A 17,280-nucleotide genomic window follows, 5' to 3' on the forward strand; every position below is an offset into this window, starting at 1 on the left:
AAGCTCTTAGAAAACCAGCAACTTGAGATTGTAATGTACATCATGCTCCAACATGTCTGCATTGATAAATTCTTTTATGTAAATAGGGCCATGCAATTTAAAGATTTACAGTATACAGGTAAAATTCCGTTACAGCGAATTCCCAGGGACCTAAAAAATATTTAGTTGTAACGAAAATTTTGTTGTAACGAGATTCTGTATTTGTTACTATAGTGCTTTCTTTAACTTGTATCCAGGCGTTTGCAATCATTTCAATAGCTTATTTCGCGTAAATTTTAATCTCCTCTTGCCTACAAGTTATGCTGATGAGAATTTGAAGCACTGCTGTGCAATTGGGTGGGAGGAATTCAACGCGAATATTATCTAAATGTGGAAGCATGTTGTGGGCAGCACAGTTATCAGTCATGAGACGAATCATCCTTTTCTTCTTCATATTGTGAGATTTCTGAACTCTTTTGAGACCCCTGAACCACGTATAAAGTGCTTTTTCAACGTCTTTTGTCTTTTTGCTGCAATCGAGAGCTGCAAAAATGTAAAGTTTTTTCGTGTCCGCCGTTTTTATAGGAGGGTGACAGTGAGTTAAATTTCAATGGATGGTTTTTAGATGTTGACGAGTAATAAGTAAAAGGTATCATTGAAAACCGCAGGAAACAAAAAAGGCAAAAAAAAAAAAAACAGTACTAGGAAAGTTCGAAGAAAGAAAAAAAAAATACAGTGTTTCTGTTTGAGGATTGTTGTGCACAACTGAGCTGCGGCCACAGAACTAACTGCTCTGTGGAAGATTCATTCAGGCATTTCAAGGTCTTTTGGGCACTTCGTTTTAATGAAAGTATCTACTGAATGTACTTCATAGTAACAAGATTTCTATAGACTCGCGTCATATGGGGAAGCTGTCGGGACCATAAAAATATTCGTTGTAATGGAATTTTACCTGTATATGTAAAAGGTTTTTTAAAATCAACCCCAAACTTACATCAACGTCTCACATTTGCTGTGTGTAGTTATTCCTTTCCACTTCTTAATGGTAGAAGTCGTCCCCTCCAGATTCTCATAATCTTCCTTCCATTAAGTGGCAGATCTCTCAACATGCTAGAAGATGTCAAGGTCATTCATGAAAGAAAACTTTAGAACTTTATTGCCAGGAAACATATAACAAGGACAAGGAATAACAAGGAACATAGAATTAAACAACAAAACATGCAATAAATAACACCATCACAACATTATATAGAGTAAACACAAAGATATGAAACCATATAGCAAACAATAATTGCTATCTTGCCCAGTAATATACAGTATACAGTATCACAGTAAGCAAGTTGTATCTATACTAATAAAAGGCAAAGCCCTCACTGACTCACTCACTCACTGACTGACTGACTCACCGACTCACTCACTCATCACTAATTCTCCAACTTCCCGTGTAAGTAGAAGGCTGAAATTTGGCAGGCTCGTTCCTTACAGCTTACTTACAAAAGTTGGGCAGGTTTCATTTCGAAATTCTACGCGTAATGGTCATAACTGGAACCTATTTTTCTCCATATACTGTAATGGACATTAGCCCGATGGCTGTGGGGGGGCGGAGCTGCGTGTGACATCATCACGCCTCCCACGTAATCACGTGAACTGACTATGACCACAGTACGTAGAAAAGAAGGAAGAGCCCCCAACAATAAAACGGCGGAGAACCCGTGGATTAAATAAAAAGGCTGCTTAGTTGGCGAAGCAAGGAAAAACATATATATATATATATATATATATATATATATATATATATATATATAGATATGACAACAACACTCATATCAATGACAAAACAATTACATTAACAATCATGTTACGTTATTTTTAAAATTTTTCCTTTTCTTTTTCATAACTTCTTTAACACACTAGTTCTCCACTGCAAAGCGCGGGTATTCTGCTAGTATACATGCGGAAGACACGGACAGAATCAAAGAATTAACACATAAAATTGGATTTTAGATGTAAAAATATGTAGAATTTAGAGACTGAAGAGGTGATTGTTAGAAAACTTCCCAATAAATTAAATGATTGTATAATCTGTAGTTGTTTTTCAAGTAAACACAATTCTGCGTAGAAATTCAGTCGTGCTTCTGTTTGTGCGTGTGTTTCCTATATGTTTTCTCATTAAAGGCATGCGAATTAGCCAGCTGCATGAGACAGAAATGTTAAAGCGAGCAGTATCAGATAGCCTAACTACATAGAAAAAACTAAGAAATATGAGTTTAACTTCAAAATTGAAGGCATGGCAATATCCTGGTGACTTTTACGAATCTGGACAAAGACTTTTCTTCAAGTTTTGGCCGCATGCCATAAACTGGACACGAAAAAAGACTTGCAGTGATCATGTGAAATCTAAAATCCATTTCAAGAATCAGAAGAAATTATGATCAAAAAGTGTTCCCCTTCAGGTAACAATAGATAAACAACAAAATAGTCTGACGCAAGAAGCCACTTTGTGGCCTTGTAAGTCAGATATACCGCTCGAAATATGACGAAGATGCATCCTTTCTCTATTAAGCATTGTAAACAAGGAGTCATACTGCTAGAAAATGAGAGCAGTCTACGTCAAACTCTTTTGCCCCATGTCTTTGAACAACATATGGACACAAGAAAATTTAGGTTGTAGTTAACGAAAACAAAGCTGGCCGTGGCTAACATAGTGATAGGTGAGTAAACGTTTGGCGGTATGGTAATTCTTTTATGTATGTAGTTCTAATTGTACATGATATATTTACTGTAAATCATTTAACAGATTAAATTATATTTAACCGGTATTAAGTCTTTCCCATGGAAAAATGTTATTAGTGAACGGCTCTGGTTGTTAACGGGTTCCCTCTTAAAAAGTAACAACGATGTTTCTGGATTTAATGAATGTTTTGCCTGGCGGTGACGAGGCACACAACGTCCACTTTTGACCCTTCCATTATAAACTCTGCATCTACAAACCTAGGCAGAAAAGCAGGCTTCTCCTCCGTTGAAAGGAGCCCTTAAAAGCGGGTCTTGCTTTCTTTTTTTCTAATTCCCAAATTTAGCGTCATCCAGATTAGTTAGCTTTTGCCTTGTAATTAATTATTTTAAGATATACAATAGATGAAGTTACTGATGTAATGATGCACGTTTTCAATCTGTAAACATTTAAGGTTTAAGAATCATTACAAATAATTTACATGATTACAGTTGCAGGTATTGAAGTCCAGTACTTTTTGGCAGATCTTATCTTTATGGAGAGCTGCAACTTTTCCACCTTTTCACAGGCGGCACTTCAGTCCCTTTACAACAACCAGCTGAATCTTGATGACATTTTAGCAGTGGTTACCGACAATGCATCATACTGTCTGAAAGCATTCCAGGAAGTTTTTAAAGGGGTTATGCCTAACAGTGTACATTCAACCTGCTTGTGTCATGTCATCAGTTTGGTGGGAGAGACCTGGGAGATGAATAACCTTCTTGTCACTGAACAAGACTACCTGATGAATGGAACTGCAAAATAAGGTACAGTTGTGCTAGTGTCCTTTTCCTTTAAAGTAATGTAAAGTGCCATTTCAATATTGTTTGTTTTTTTGTAGCTGTTGCTACTTACTTACAGTTAAAAAAATATATATCTAAATCAAGAAAAAATAAAATGGTGAAAACCGAAAATAAAAAAAAAAATAAAACAGAATTTGTGAAAAAATTAAACTGATTCCATAGAGCCCTATGAATGGAGAAGAAAAAAAATCAGGAAATCGACATAACCACTGTAGGAAAAATTGTTTATATGTCTAGTAGTTTTTGACTTTATAGTTCTGTGACGTTTTCTCAATGGTAATAACTAATAGAGATGGTTGCCCATGCAATTATAGGCTTTCTTTATATTTCCAGTACATTTCCTGACCCTTGATGTGTACAGGATCTAAATGGAGTCAAGCTTACAGCCTTTGATCTTTTTTTGCTTTCCAAGAGGCATACTGCAGTTTATGATTTGAGTGAGCAAATGCATTGCCATACCAGACTATTATGGAGTAAATGAGGATGGTATCAATGACAGCTCTATAAAACTGTACCAGCACAGAAAAACCATCTACTCCTGAGATTTTTGATTAGACCAGCTATGTTTTCATTACAATTCAGATTGTAATAGGTGTGACATCATTTTTAATTAGGAAAGTAGGAGGTGAGGTGTATCTTCGAAAATCCAGGATCATTTAGACTGTTTTCGGGGAATTTTAAGTTAAGATTGTTGAGGGTACACCAACTAGCCGGAGATCAGGGCAGTGTTCTCAGCAAATTTTGGCAGTTTAACAGATGGGTCACAGGAGATGCAACCATTGGTGTAGAAAGAGAAAAGGAGAGGTGACAAATCACAGACCTATGAGGACCATATTATCAGGGTTAGGGGCCCTAACTGATATTTTACACTCTGACTTCTGTTACTTAGAAAGTCAGAGATCCAGAGACATGTGGCATAGTCCATATTTATGGTGAGAAGTTTGCTATGCAGAAGCATTGGAATGATTGTATTAAATGCAGAACTGAAACCCACAAGTAAGATCCTGACACAAGTAGCTGGAGAGTTTAAATCCTGCAAGATATAGTGAAGAGCCATGTTCACTGCATCCTCATCTGATATGCTGGTGCGGTAAGCAAACTGTAGTGGGTCAAGTAGAGAATGGTCTACAGTTTATAGACATTCAAATGACTTCACTATTACAGAGATTATTGCTATAGGTTTATAAACATATAGACTATAAGCAAGGGATGATTGTGGATTCTTTGATATAGGCAAGGACTTTGCATTGAGCCCAAGACTGAGTAAAAATTTCTATAAAAACTGGGGCTTACTGATCAGAACAATTCTTTGGTATAGATGAAGTAGTCTTGCTGTAGCCAGACATATAATATATACATCTGGAGACAACCGTGAGTGAATTTTACCTTAAATTACAATTAGACAGCCCACTGAGTCTTAACATTTCTGGATCAATCCAATACCTAATGAAGGTGGCACTCAAAATAGAGGCAGTGATTTTCAATTGCAAAGATCAGAGTTGTTCCCATTAACCTGGTCGAACAGAGAGCAAGCTTTTGCTTATGATGAACCATCTACAGTCAAAAAGTCTCCTATTAAGACCCTGTTAGATATATAAATGTGTGTCTCATGACCAAGAGCTTATTACATGACTTAAAAATAAACATAACCTATTTTAAAAATAAACATACTATGCATGAGATAAACCTTTCTGTAGCATCAGATTATACATTGGCCTTCTGCGGCATCAATATACAAATAGTAAATGTGATTAATATGATATCGCAGGTGCTGTGTGTGCTTAATTTTGTTCAGAATTCTAATGATAGCGCAGGAGTCAATGTAAGCTTGAAAGAATAGGCAGCTATATTCATGAAAATATGAAGTGCAAAATATGCATTTGAAGTAAATGGTGTGTCATGCTCTAACAAAAGGACTGCCATTACGAATGCTAACAATGAAAAGCTACAGGAGATGCAGATTTCAATACTCTGAACACCCGAATCAACAAATCTGCCTAACAACACCAGCAGATGCACAGATGAGGCTGCACAATGTCCACCTTCTGATCACACAGCTAAGCATAGAAATTTAACATTACTGTCTAATTGGGGATATAAATATGCAATAACAAAATAGCCTTGGTGTTTTACCATGTTGTTAATCCATAGACAACAGTGCTCTTCTAAACTCTATTTGCTGTTTTTATGTGATAGTGATGCAATTGTTAAAATGACAGAAAGATATCATAGCAAACAGAGGCACTTCTCAAATGTGAGCAGGCAAATAGCTATGGTAGTCTTCATCTGTCTGTCAGTCTGTCTTCACTGCCACAATGCTCATTTAAACAGGCACATTAATAATAAATCTTCAGTTACTTTGTGCTACTGAGCATCTGAATGGAGACAGCAATTTTAGAGTTTTATTTTCTCTCAGCATCAGGTCGTTTGTTTAGTATCTTTTGTTCTCTTCCTGAAAGCCCAGCGGCAGATTAAAATGCTTGAACTGGAGACATTGGGGGCAGGTGTTTTAGGAAGAAGCCCTGTGTGTGTAGCATTTGCAGTGCAGGATGTTTCTGCTGTTCATCACATACTTTTTAACTTGTTGTCCCTAGATGTGTATTTTTGTTTGAGAATCACATCTGGCCCCACAAGATTATGAATGGAAAGATGTTGTCTGGACCCAGGAGCTTTACAACATTTCTATATCCAGAAGAGCAAATGGATTCCATGCTCAGAAATGCATAAAGGGGAGAGGGACTGTAGGAGAGATATGTCAGGTCATTTGATGTTCTCAGTAGAGGTGGGGGCTTCTCAAACCTGTAATAAAAACTGTTCTACTGCTAAGGTAGAGAAGGATTAGTTCATGTCAGGGGAGCTTGCATTTGTAACCAGTGGTCACTTTTAAAGCATCCCAGACGGACAATCATTTGTGAAGAAGCTCTTTTCTGGTCTGGCCTTATGTTTGCCTTTGGGATCCTTAATGGCTTTATCTTTTTGATAATAATAATAATACATTTTATTTAATAGGTGCCTTTCTTAGCATTCAAGGTCACCTTATAATAAAATTAAACAACATTAGTAAAATAAAAGCAAAGAATGATAAATCAAAAAGCAATAATTAACAAACAAACAAAGATAACAGGCAGTAACTGTGCAAAATTCACAAATTGGTATGCCAGTTTGAAAAGATAAGTTTTGAGGACAGTTTTAAAATGTGATATTGAATCGAGCTGACAAATATGAGAGGGAAGAGAATTCCAGAGTTCACCAGGGCAGAGATGTTTGTGTTAATATTGTTAATTAAAATAGAAGACTGGTTAACCTTAGCAAGTGTAGACTTAGAACCAATGAGGAGCACCTCAGTTTTATTGCTGTTTAGTTGGAGAAAATTGAGAGTCATCCGTGACTTTATGTCTTGGAGACATGCCATAAGAGTATCTGAAGGGAAAACAGAAGTGGATTTAGTGGATAGATATAGCTGTGTGTCGTCAGTGTAACAATGAAATTTAATACCATGGTGCCAGATGATATTACCTATTGAGAAGATATAAATGAGAAAAAGAAGTGGCCCCAAAACAGAACCCTGCGGGACTCCCTGAGTAACGACTGCATTCTCAGATTTAAAGCCCTTTATTTGAACAGATCGCCTCCTATCAGTGAGATAGGAAGAAAACCATTGGAGGACAAGGCCACAAACTCCAAAACTAGCTAGTCGTTTCAAAAGTATCTGATGGAATATGGTGTCAAATGCGGAGCGCAAGAATTGATAAAAGTCCCATATCAGCTGCCCAGAGAAGATCATTTGTGATTTTGACCAGGGCAGTTTCTTTGCTGTGTTTAGAACGAAACCCAGTTTGAAACATGTATGTTAAAATCACCCATGAGGATGACATTAGTATACATTGCACACAAAGTTGTTAAAACAGTAAAATGTTCTGCAATAAAAACACTTGATAGTTTAGGAGGTCTATATAAAACAGCAATTATAATAGGTGAAGATCCGCAGAGTTTGCCAGCTAACAGTTCAAAGAATAGATACGCTGGAAGAGGTATCTGTGATAATTTTAGGTCTTTGCGGTGTATTATTGTGAGACCACCTCCCCTCCCTGAAGAATGGGATGTGGAGATGCAGATAAACTCTGGAGGGAGTGCTTGATTTAGATGAAAATAATCACCTGGTTGCTGCCAAGTTTTCGGAAGACATAAACAATCCTGTTTAGTGTCTATAATAAAATCACTAATCAGTAGAGCTTTGTTAGTGATAGATCGAGTATTAAATAATCCAAACTTCAAAGCGTCTATGTACATATATTCTGGTAATTTTACCAGAGGATTCAGCACGTTATGATCAGCACGTCGCTCAAAAATACGTGGACAAATGCGTCCTTCAGACCAAAGTGAAGGAAAAGACCCGCTGCTACTCCTGCTGTGACAAAAACGATGATGAGAGCCCCAGTGAACGTACTTTGGTTGTCAGAGAATGCCGCGGTGCAGCAGGAGATCAGCAGGCCATTCATAGTTTGCTCGAAGTCGATACAATTCATATGGTGAATATTTTAGTTCTCCATGACAACCAGTTGAGGTTTATCATAGTAGATTTCCAGATATCACCCAAGCAAATTCCAGATTGGAAGCAAAGCAATGTACCCCTTGTTACCTACTCGGCCCAATTAAAATAACACATTAGACAGTACTCTATCACCACTGGGATTTCCACAAGTACCCAGCAGTTGACAAGGGACAGTTTTGGCCACCTATTCATCAAAGCCAGTTACTTGAGCAGAGAATCAGTGAGAAAGTTTCCTCTTACCCATACAGGTTGCAGCCAGCAAAGAACAGTTTTACGAGGGCTCATGTTAAGGCCGAAGGAGGCAAGGGATGCAGTTTTTAATCCAATGCAAAGGTGAATGAAGATCCAATGCAAAAGGCAAAAAAATGAGTAAAAAAACAACAAGTAAAAGTACACAAACAGAGCACCGGCACGCAGCAGCAGACAGAAACGCCAGAGTTCCCTTCCGATTCACATTGCTGTTATTTAGCTTCTTCGTGAAAATGTTTGCCTCTATATCTATAGGCTTCCTCTTTAGTTTTTCATAACTTTTTCAGATTTTTAGAAAACCATTCTTTGTCTTTGCTGTATTATATAATAGTTTTCATTGGAATACAAATTTTCTGACAAAAGCATACAATAAGGAAGTAGAATCCAGTCCACTCCATAGACTTCCCACAGCATCACCGGCCCATTTATGCTCTGTCCTTACTTCTAGTTTAGTAGATTTCAGTTTATGTTTAGGTGAAAAGAAATAGCATGGCTTGGTCATATTTACCCAAAAGGACCCGTGAAATGGCATCACAAACTGTTTCTATTTGGGAATTCCAAAGTGGAAGTATTAAAGTCACTTAAGATAATGATTAAGGAAACTGGGTATTTGTTCTCAGCAGCTAAGACTTCCATCAACTAAAAGCTACATTGCAGTAGTGCTGTTTTATTGAGGCTGCATATAAAATCCAAATAAAATGAGAGATGAAAACATTTTAATTGAGTGGTCTCATTTCGATTATTCCCTACTACAGTAATCCCTCCTCGATCGTGGGGGTTGCATTCCAGAACCCCCCGCGATAGGTGAAAATCCGCGAAGTAGAAACCATATGTTTGTATGGTTATCTATACTAATAAAAGGCAAAGCCCTCACTCACTCATCACTAATTCTCCAACTTCCCGTGTAGGTAGAAGGCTGAAATTTGACAGGCTCATTCCTTACAGCTTCCTTACAAAAGTTGGGCAGGTTTCATTTTGAAATTCTACGCGTAATGGTCATAACTTGAACCTATTTTTCTCCATATACTGTAATGGACTTTAGCTCGATGGCCATGGGGGGCGGAGCTGCGTGTGACATCATCACGCCTGCCATGTAATCATGTGAACTGACTGTAACCGCAGTACGTAGAAAAGAAGGAAGAGCTCCCAAAGAGCGCTGAAGAAAAACGCTGAATACTTTATTCGCGAGATACAAGTTTAATGAGAAGAAACGAGGTATAAACGAGACTTTGGATCACTTTGTAACGGAGTTAAAATTGCTGTAGCGAGAAACTTTTAAGTGCCAGGTCTTAGCTAACATTAAATAAAGCCGTGGACATCTCAACATTACACAAGAGAGCAGCTCACAAGAACTGACTGAGCATGATGCAGTGATCACTTCCATGCATCAAACCTGTTCAAAAAACGCATTACACAATTGACAAGGTAGGAAAAGAATATGCTCCAAGCTGAGCTCCACAGCTAACGCGGTCTTGGAAGCAACTTCGTCACGCTGCCACCAAATACTCACAGAAAAATCCACAAGTTACCACACTCTATGTATTCCTCCCATTCCCTTTATACCCTCTGATCTCCCATTTCAATTCAGATGCCTCCAATTTCCAGTAAGGCTCTGCTGCGCGATGACAAGTAATAAGCCTCAGGGACAGACCCTACAAAAGGTTGCCATTGATTTCAGGCAAGATTGCTTTTCTCCTGGACAACTATACGTTGCATTCTCAAGAGTGAGCTTGCGCAGCTTCGTCATATTACAACCGGAGTGCAGCCAGAAACTTTTAAGTGCCGGGTCTTAGCTAACATTAAATAAAGCCGTGGACATCGCAACATCACACAAGAGAGCAGCTCACGTGAACTGACTGAACGCAGTACGAGTGATCACTTCCATGCATCAAACCTGTTCAAAAAACACATTACACAATTGACAAGGTGGGAAAAGAATATGCTCCGAGCTGAGCTCCACAGCTAACGCGGTCTTACGGAAGCAACTTCATCACGCTGCCACCAAATACTCACAGAAAAATCCACAAGTTAATACACACACTGTCTCTAGAGTTTCTCCACACTCAGTGTATTGTGAATTTCCCCTTGGGATTAATAAAGTATCTATCTATCTATTCCTCGCATCCCCGTTACACCCTCTGATCTCCCATTTCAATTCAGATGCCTCCAATTTCCAGTAAGGCTCTGCTTTGTGATGACAAGTAATAAGTCTCAGACCCTACAAAAGGTTGCCATTGATTTCAGGCAAGAACTGTCATAGTATTCATGCTGACCACTGTCCACCACCAAAAGCACCTGCGGTGGGTATGTGAGTGTCAGAACTTGACCATGGAGCAATGAAAGAAGGTGGCCTGGTCTGTTGAATCACTTTTTCCTTTAGATCATGTGGACAATTGGGTGCTTGTATTTCAGTTACCTTGGGAGGAGATGGCAGCAGGACGCACTGTGAGATGAAGGCAAGCCGACAGAGGCAGTGTGATACTGTTTGAAGTGTTCTGCTGGCATTCATGTGGATAGTTCTTTGATACGCAGCACTTACCTTAAAGATTGTTGCAGACCACGTTCACCCCTTCATGGCAACGGTATTACCTGATAACAGTGGTCTCTTTCAGCAGGATCACGTGTTCTGCCACACTGCAAAAATTGTTCAGGAATGTGAACAAGAGGAACGAGGAACATGGCAAACAGTTGAAAGTGTTGAGTTGGCCTCCAAATTTTCCAGATCTCAAACCGATTAAGTATTTGTGGGATGTGTTGGAAACACAAGTCCAATCCATGAAGGCCCCACCTGAAAGCAACTTACCGGACTTAAGGACCTACTGCTAATGTCTTGGTGCCAGATACCATATGACACTGTCAGAGGTCTTTGTTTTTTTTATAAAATTACACAGGATAGCTGCCCGGGCCTGCAGTTTTTCCAGGTTCCCTGAGCACGGGAAAGGCACTATATAAATATAATGTATTATTGTTTTGCAGTGTGATTATATGTTGAAGTTCAAAGAACCAATGCCATTCATGAAGCTCTTCTGCACAGAGAATGTCAAGCTCTGGAATTGGTACTTGATAAGAAGTCCTTAATTTGAACCTCATCTTCTTTACATGCTGTGGAATATAAGGACTTTTAAAATTCCTTAAATATATTATTTGTTCGTGCTCCCTAATGTTATATCCAGATGCATTCTTAATTTTTGTAACTGCTTTGCACACATCCAGTTAATGCATAGCCAGTATAAGCAGTTACATAAGGCCCCCTGGCCACTTGGGGAGTCCCCATCTGACGATCTTGTCATGAATAATGGGAAAGTGAAAGCTGAGAAATGACAACTACATTCTAGAGAAGATTAGCACCAGCTCACCACTGTTTGATCATAATACTTATGCTGAAGGGGACCCTTCCTCTCAATCTTATCTTTGATTGTGGGTATTACTGCAAGAGGAACCCTACCCCCTTTTCCCCAGTCTTTGTGAGATCTTCCAGTGTAACTTGTTAGCAAGGGGCCTCTAACCTGGCACTGTATTCGCTGTGCTAATATATTAATTAGCCTTTTCTCCATGTTTATAATGATAGCAATATATATATTAAAAGATAATTTATTCAGATTTGTATATTCAAAATTTTCAGAATTATGAACGTAGAGCCAAATGTTCCTGTAGAATGTCTTATTTGGTGGTCTATTCTTAATTAGTTGTGGAAACCTCAGTAATTGGCTTTAATGCTCTTCTAGTCACTATTTATTTTTTAAGTGAATCGTAGGAGACAGTTTGCCTTCTTAAAACTACTTTTAGTTTTCACCAGTGTTCTCACAGACCTCTCTTGTTAAAAGTTGATCCCATAAGAAAATAACTGGGTTAATGGGACACAGTGATTTGATATTATATATTAATAGAGAGCTATTATTGAGTATGGATAATCAGTTCTTGAGTATCTGTGATGTACAGATGAAAAGAATGGATATTCTTTTGAATTTGGATACAGAAAATTCAGTGGGTCAGAGATATATTATACTTACTGCCACTTTTTTTTGGTTTTGTAATTGCAGTTTGTAAGGACCAAAGTTTGTATTTCATATAAAGTTAAAGTCTCCAGCCATTATGGGTTAATGAGTGGCCATACTGGGAAATAATACAAGTATCTTAAAAGGATGCCCCACCCAAAAATGATATTGTATTTATATGTTACACATCCCATGTAGTTTGTAATGATGGCCAAGAAAAAAATGTAATCTAATTTTTTTAAGCAGAGTACAATTAAGCAAAAGTTGCTGATATAACAGGGGTCTATGGTGACTAAAGCTGGACAACAGCAAACAATATCAAGGAGTTCAGAAAAAGCTCAAGTTACTTGTATCACATAATCTACATGTCAGGTCATCCAGTTGGTTACAAATGAAATTGCTTTATGATTTAAAATTACCATACCTCTTATTTACTCATATATAACAAAAAGTTGTTGAAACTGATCCCTATTTATTAAATAGGTCTCCCGGAAAAATACTGTCTCTGTCCTTGTTTTATCATGTTATTAGATCACCTGTGATGTGTACCTAACATCAAAGATATCAATTCACCTCTTCTGTTAGTTGGATAAGAATAATGAATAAATAGTATGCAAAACATGAATAAATAATGCACACTTAAATAAGAAAGATATATAATTAAGAGAAGTAGAGTCCTTAATTAGAGAATCGGTTTTTAAGTTTATAAATAACAGTCAGATGATAAGGTCAGATGGCCAGGGTGGACAGAATTATAAAAAAAAACTGCAGGTAAGCTGGAGGAAAAAAAAAAAACAAAATATATAGGTGTGCCAGGCCAAACGCGTGTGTCGTCCATTATGTGTAGGATGGCTGATGCTCTAAGATTAAACAAGTGCAACAAGTAAATAAATGCTCTTGTTTAAGGGTCGTACTGAGTATCCATGTGAATACTGAACTCCCCTACAATTAGTAATCTAATGTGATTAGCTATTATTATGGATACTAAGTCTGAGAAATCCTTGATAAAATATGCATTATATTTTGGGGGTCTTTAAACAGTAAATATGTGCACCTAGGAAAGTGTCCAGCAGCTAAACAGATAGCAAGCACCATTTAACTGTCCATAACTCCTCTCAAAATGTAAGAAAGGCAGCAACCAAACATTTTATTTTGCAACAGAGCACCAACTAAAGTAAAATGAACTCTAATAAAAGGCAACCGTTCTCTTTCTCTGCCCTTCTTTCCCAAATTAAGCACACACACCTGCCTTACCACTAGCAAAGAGGCGAACACTTTTACAGTTTATCAAAATGCAAGAAAGTTGTTACACTGACTCAAGGTTGATTCCCATGGGAATGAAAAGTTGCAGTAAGTTGCAAATAGACTGGCTATACATAACATTGTAACACCCTATATTTAGCCTTTTGAGCTTTCCCAGAATATGCTTCTTATTCACTGTTCAAGTTTTTGAGGCCTCGGCCAGTTACTTGAAATCTGTCAGTTGAAAAGGCTAAGACATCCTCCATATAGCCATTAAACTCTTTATGCACTAAGGGGGTTTGATATTATTGCACTTAAATTACATACCCAAATATAAATGGCTATTATTCTACTTATGTAATAAAGAAGCTGCAAATGGATCAAGAGTAATGAGCAAAAAACCTTCACAATTTTAAAAGAAATTCTATGATTTAATATCTTTGTTTACACCAATATCTCTCTATTATAAAAAGAAATCAAAAAGCAAGGTGACAATACAAGATCTTCTCGGAAGTTCTCAGTATACATTTAAAAGACCCGCGAGACAAAAGAAAGCGTCTCGCGGAGACCGTAAAAATGAGACTTGGTGCCAAGAGATTGTCCCAGGGCCATCTCTCAGGGGCGTGGAACATGAGATTCTTGAAAGACACTCCCTATTTACAGAAGATATCATATAAGACCACACCCATCAAAAAACAATCGGTCGCAGTAAAAGCACATAGTGCACACAGATCATGTGCTCTCAACACATATAAAGCCTATAAGGACAATACGGAGAATAGAGACCCAAAGGCGTTGGAGAGGAAAAAAAGGCAAATAAGAGATTATGAAAGCAGTGGAATTTAAAAGGCTCAAACAAACGGTGGCGTAATACACATGCACAGAAAGGTACAGAATATGAAAGCAGTAAAATTAGAAAGTATTGTAGCGTCCCAGCCAGGTTGAGGCCTTTTTGGTTTTAAGTGGCTGTTCGGTCCGATTGAGGGAGGGCAGAGTACAGCACGGAAGACCGATGGCGGGGTATTGATTGATGCGGTAAGGGGCGAGACGCAGGGGATGAGGGATTGGAGAGGGTGCTAGAAAGTTGTGTTTGGGGTTACGAAGTCAGCGATTGTTCAAGTAAAACTTTTGTGACACTTTATCATGTCAGTCGGTACAGTATCAAAGAAAAGATTGAAAAGATCGCATTACCGAAAAACAAAAGGTGATTAATCATCAGAACCAGGTGTAATTGAAAAAAGAGCAGGACAAATTGAGGTCAGAAATAAAAGGCAAAGAGTGGACAACAAAGTCATTTCACATTCACATCATTCAGTGCACAAAACGTGAATTTACACAATAATAGACCATACGCTATGAGGATCTGTGGTCCCGGAACAGTTAAAGCAACAACAAGTTGAATTTCAAAGAGTACACAATTTGGTCAGGTGTATATTTATGATCACAGAGAAGCGATGCAAATTTTAACAGGCAAAAAGAAACGTAATGTATATATTCCAAGAATATCATTACACATCAAAGGAGATCGTAATATGCCATTCATATTTAAATGTTTACAGTTTACCATGAGAATAGCTTTTACTATGACAATCAATAAATCACAGGGAAAAACATTAGAAAAAGTCGGATTATTTATTAGAAAAACAGAAACAATATTCACTCACGGCAGTTATACGTTGCATTGTCACAATGTGTCTCCAAAAAATATTGTTTTTAATAAAGCTTTTAAGTAAAAGTGTAAATAATGAAATTGAAACAATTCCAAAGAAAAAAGAAAACTAAAATTGTATATCCGATTAACCAAACACAGGGGTTGGTGAATGAAGCGAGCAGGGGGCAAAGCCCCCTAGTGAAATAGAACACAAACAATTTCAGCTTTTAGGGATTTCTTTTCAGAAAACTAGATTTTACAGTATGTACTGTAACTCAAGATAATTTTCATTACAGTTAGGTCCATAAGTATTTGGACAATAACACAATTTTCATAAGTTTGGCTCTGTAGACCCTGTGGACCACCAGGGGGCATACCAGACACAGACAGGCAGACACAAGTTCAAGTCCAGTATACACTTTTATTCACGCGGGGCAGCATTTTTACTTCACTCTCCACAGCACAGCACAACCAAGCACCAAATCAATAGCACAGTCCTTTTTTTTCTTTACTTCTCTTCCACCTCAACTCCTCTCCCAGCAAGCTGCATCCACCTCCTCGCGACTCTGGCTCTCTGTATGAAGGGAGGTGGCCCCATTTATGTTGCTCCTGAGAGTGCTCCAGATCATAGACATATATAGAAAGACGCCACATTCACTGTGTTGCCCAGTCAACACGATGCATCAGCGCGTCCGCCATATTGCGAGTGGCAAAAGTGCCATTTAAAATAATACATGTAGACGTGGAAACCGGGTTTTCTGATGAAGCAACAATAACGTTTAAAACAGTATCGTTTACATACAACAGATTTTGGCAAATCGTTTAATTGCAATTATTTATATCCATTTATACACTAATAATGGCAATTATTAAATAATAATAATATTATTAAATAATTCCTCCCATATAAGTAACATTTCTTGGACTGCCTTCTTCCATCTCCGAAACATTTCTAGACTTCGTCCTGTTCTTACACAACACAGTACTAAAGTATTGGTTAATGCCCTAGTCATGTCACGTATAGATTACTGTAATGCTATTCTGTCTGGCATCCCACATAAACATCCATCATTTACAACTGCTTCAAAATTCTGCTGCCAGGATAATAACCTGTTCTTAATCTACTGAACATATTGCACCTATTATCTCTCAACTTGACTGGCTCCCTGTTAACTACAGAATACAATACTAAATGCTGGTCTGAACATTTAAAGCACTCCACAACCTCACTGATCTCCTACAGACTGACACTCGTCTCGCTCACTCTGATTCTCATCTGCAGCTCCTCTTTCTGTTCCACACATCAGACTCAGTGATCTAGGAGCTCAAGCATCTCTCCTAGTGCTCCTCAACTCTGGAATTCTCTTCCCTCTCATATACGTCAGCTTGATTCAATAACACATTTTAAAACTACCCTCAAAACTTATCTTTTCAGATTGGCATACCAATTGTGAATTTTGCACTGTTACTGCCAGTTATCTTTGTTTGTTTGCTAATTATTGCTTTTTTATTTATCATTCTCTTGTTTTAATTTTACTAATGTTGTTTAATTTTATTGTAAGGTGACCTTGAGTGCTAAGATTATAAAATGGGATTTTCTAAAGGCCAAATATAACCAAAACAATGGTTCAGCTTTACCTATGAAATGTAATCCCCCAGGATCTGGTTTGGAGCGTACAGTGGTTTGTACAATCCCAAGCAGCACATGCGTGCGGCATCTTTATCCATTACTTCACTCCACAGCAGTGCCACTCGCAATATGGCGGCGACGTTGACGTATGATGCTGCTGGTCATGCACGTCTAGTAATTCTATGTCTGTGCTACAGATGGTTCATTAGCTTTACCTGGAATTACTCCCAGGTGTGATGGAAGTTCAAGAAAAGGCTCTGCAGCTCCCCCCGGCAGCCCCCACAGAACTCAACAGGGCTGCACCAAACTCCGACTGCCATCATGTCCTGTGGGAATCCGTGGTGCCACAGCTGCCCAGGAGGGCTGCCCTCTAGTGCAGGTAGTACCTCACAAATGCTGTCTCCCCTGG

General features: G+C 38.2%; 1 protein-coding gene across 3 annotated transcripts in view; it reads left to right on the forward strand.

Annotated features, from left to right (window-relative positions):
* LOC120537097 (neurite extension and migration factor-like) overlaps positions 1–17,280 on the forward strand; it is a 519,487-nt gene that overhangs the window by 490,451 nt on the left and 11,756 nt on the right. The window contains exon 6 of one of the 3 annotated variants that reach the window (XM_039765751.1): positions 3,202–3,516. The exons of 1 other annotated variant lie outside the window; for it this stretch is intronic. The gene's annotated coding sequence lies outside the window, so the exon portion shown is untranslated. The remainder of the gene's footprint in view (positions 1–3,201; positions 3,517–17,280) is intronic. One more of the 3 variants, XM_039765752.1, reaches the window with a different exon arrangement.

The sequence above is a fragment of the Polypterus senegalus genome, chromosome 10 (assembly GCF_016835505.1).
Source record: "Polypterus senegalus isolate Bchr_013 chromosome 10, ASM1683550v1, whole genome shotgun sequence".
In the NCBI taxonomy this organism is placed as follows: Eukaryota; Metazoa; Chordata; class Cladistia; order Polypteriformes; family Polypteridae; genus Polypterus; species Polypterus senegalus.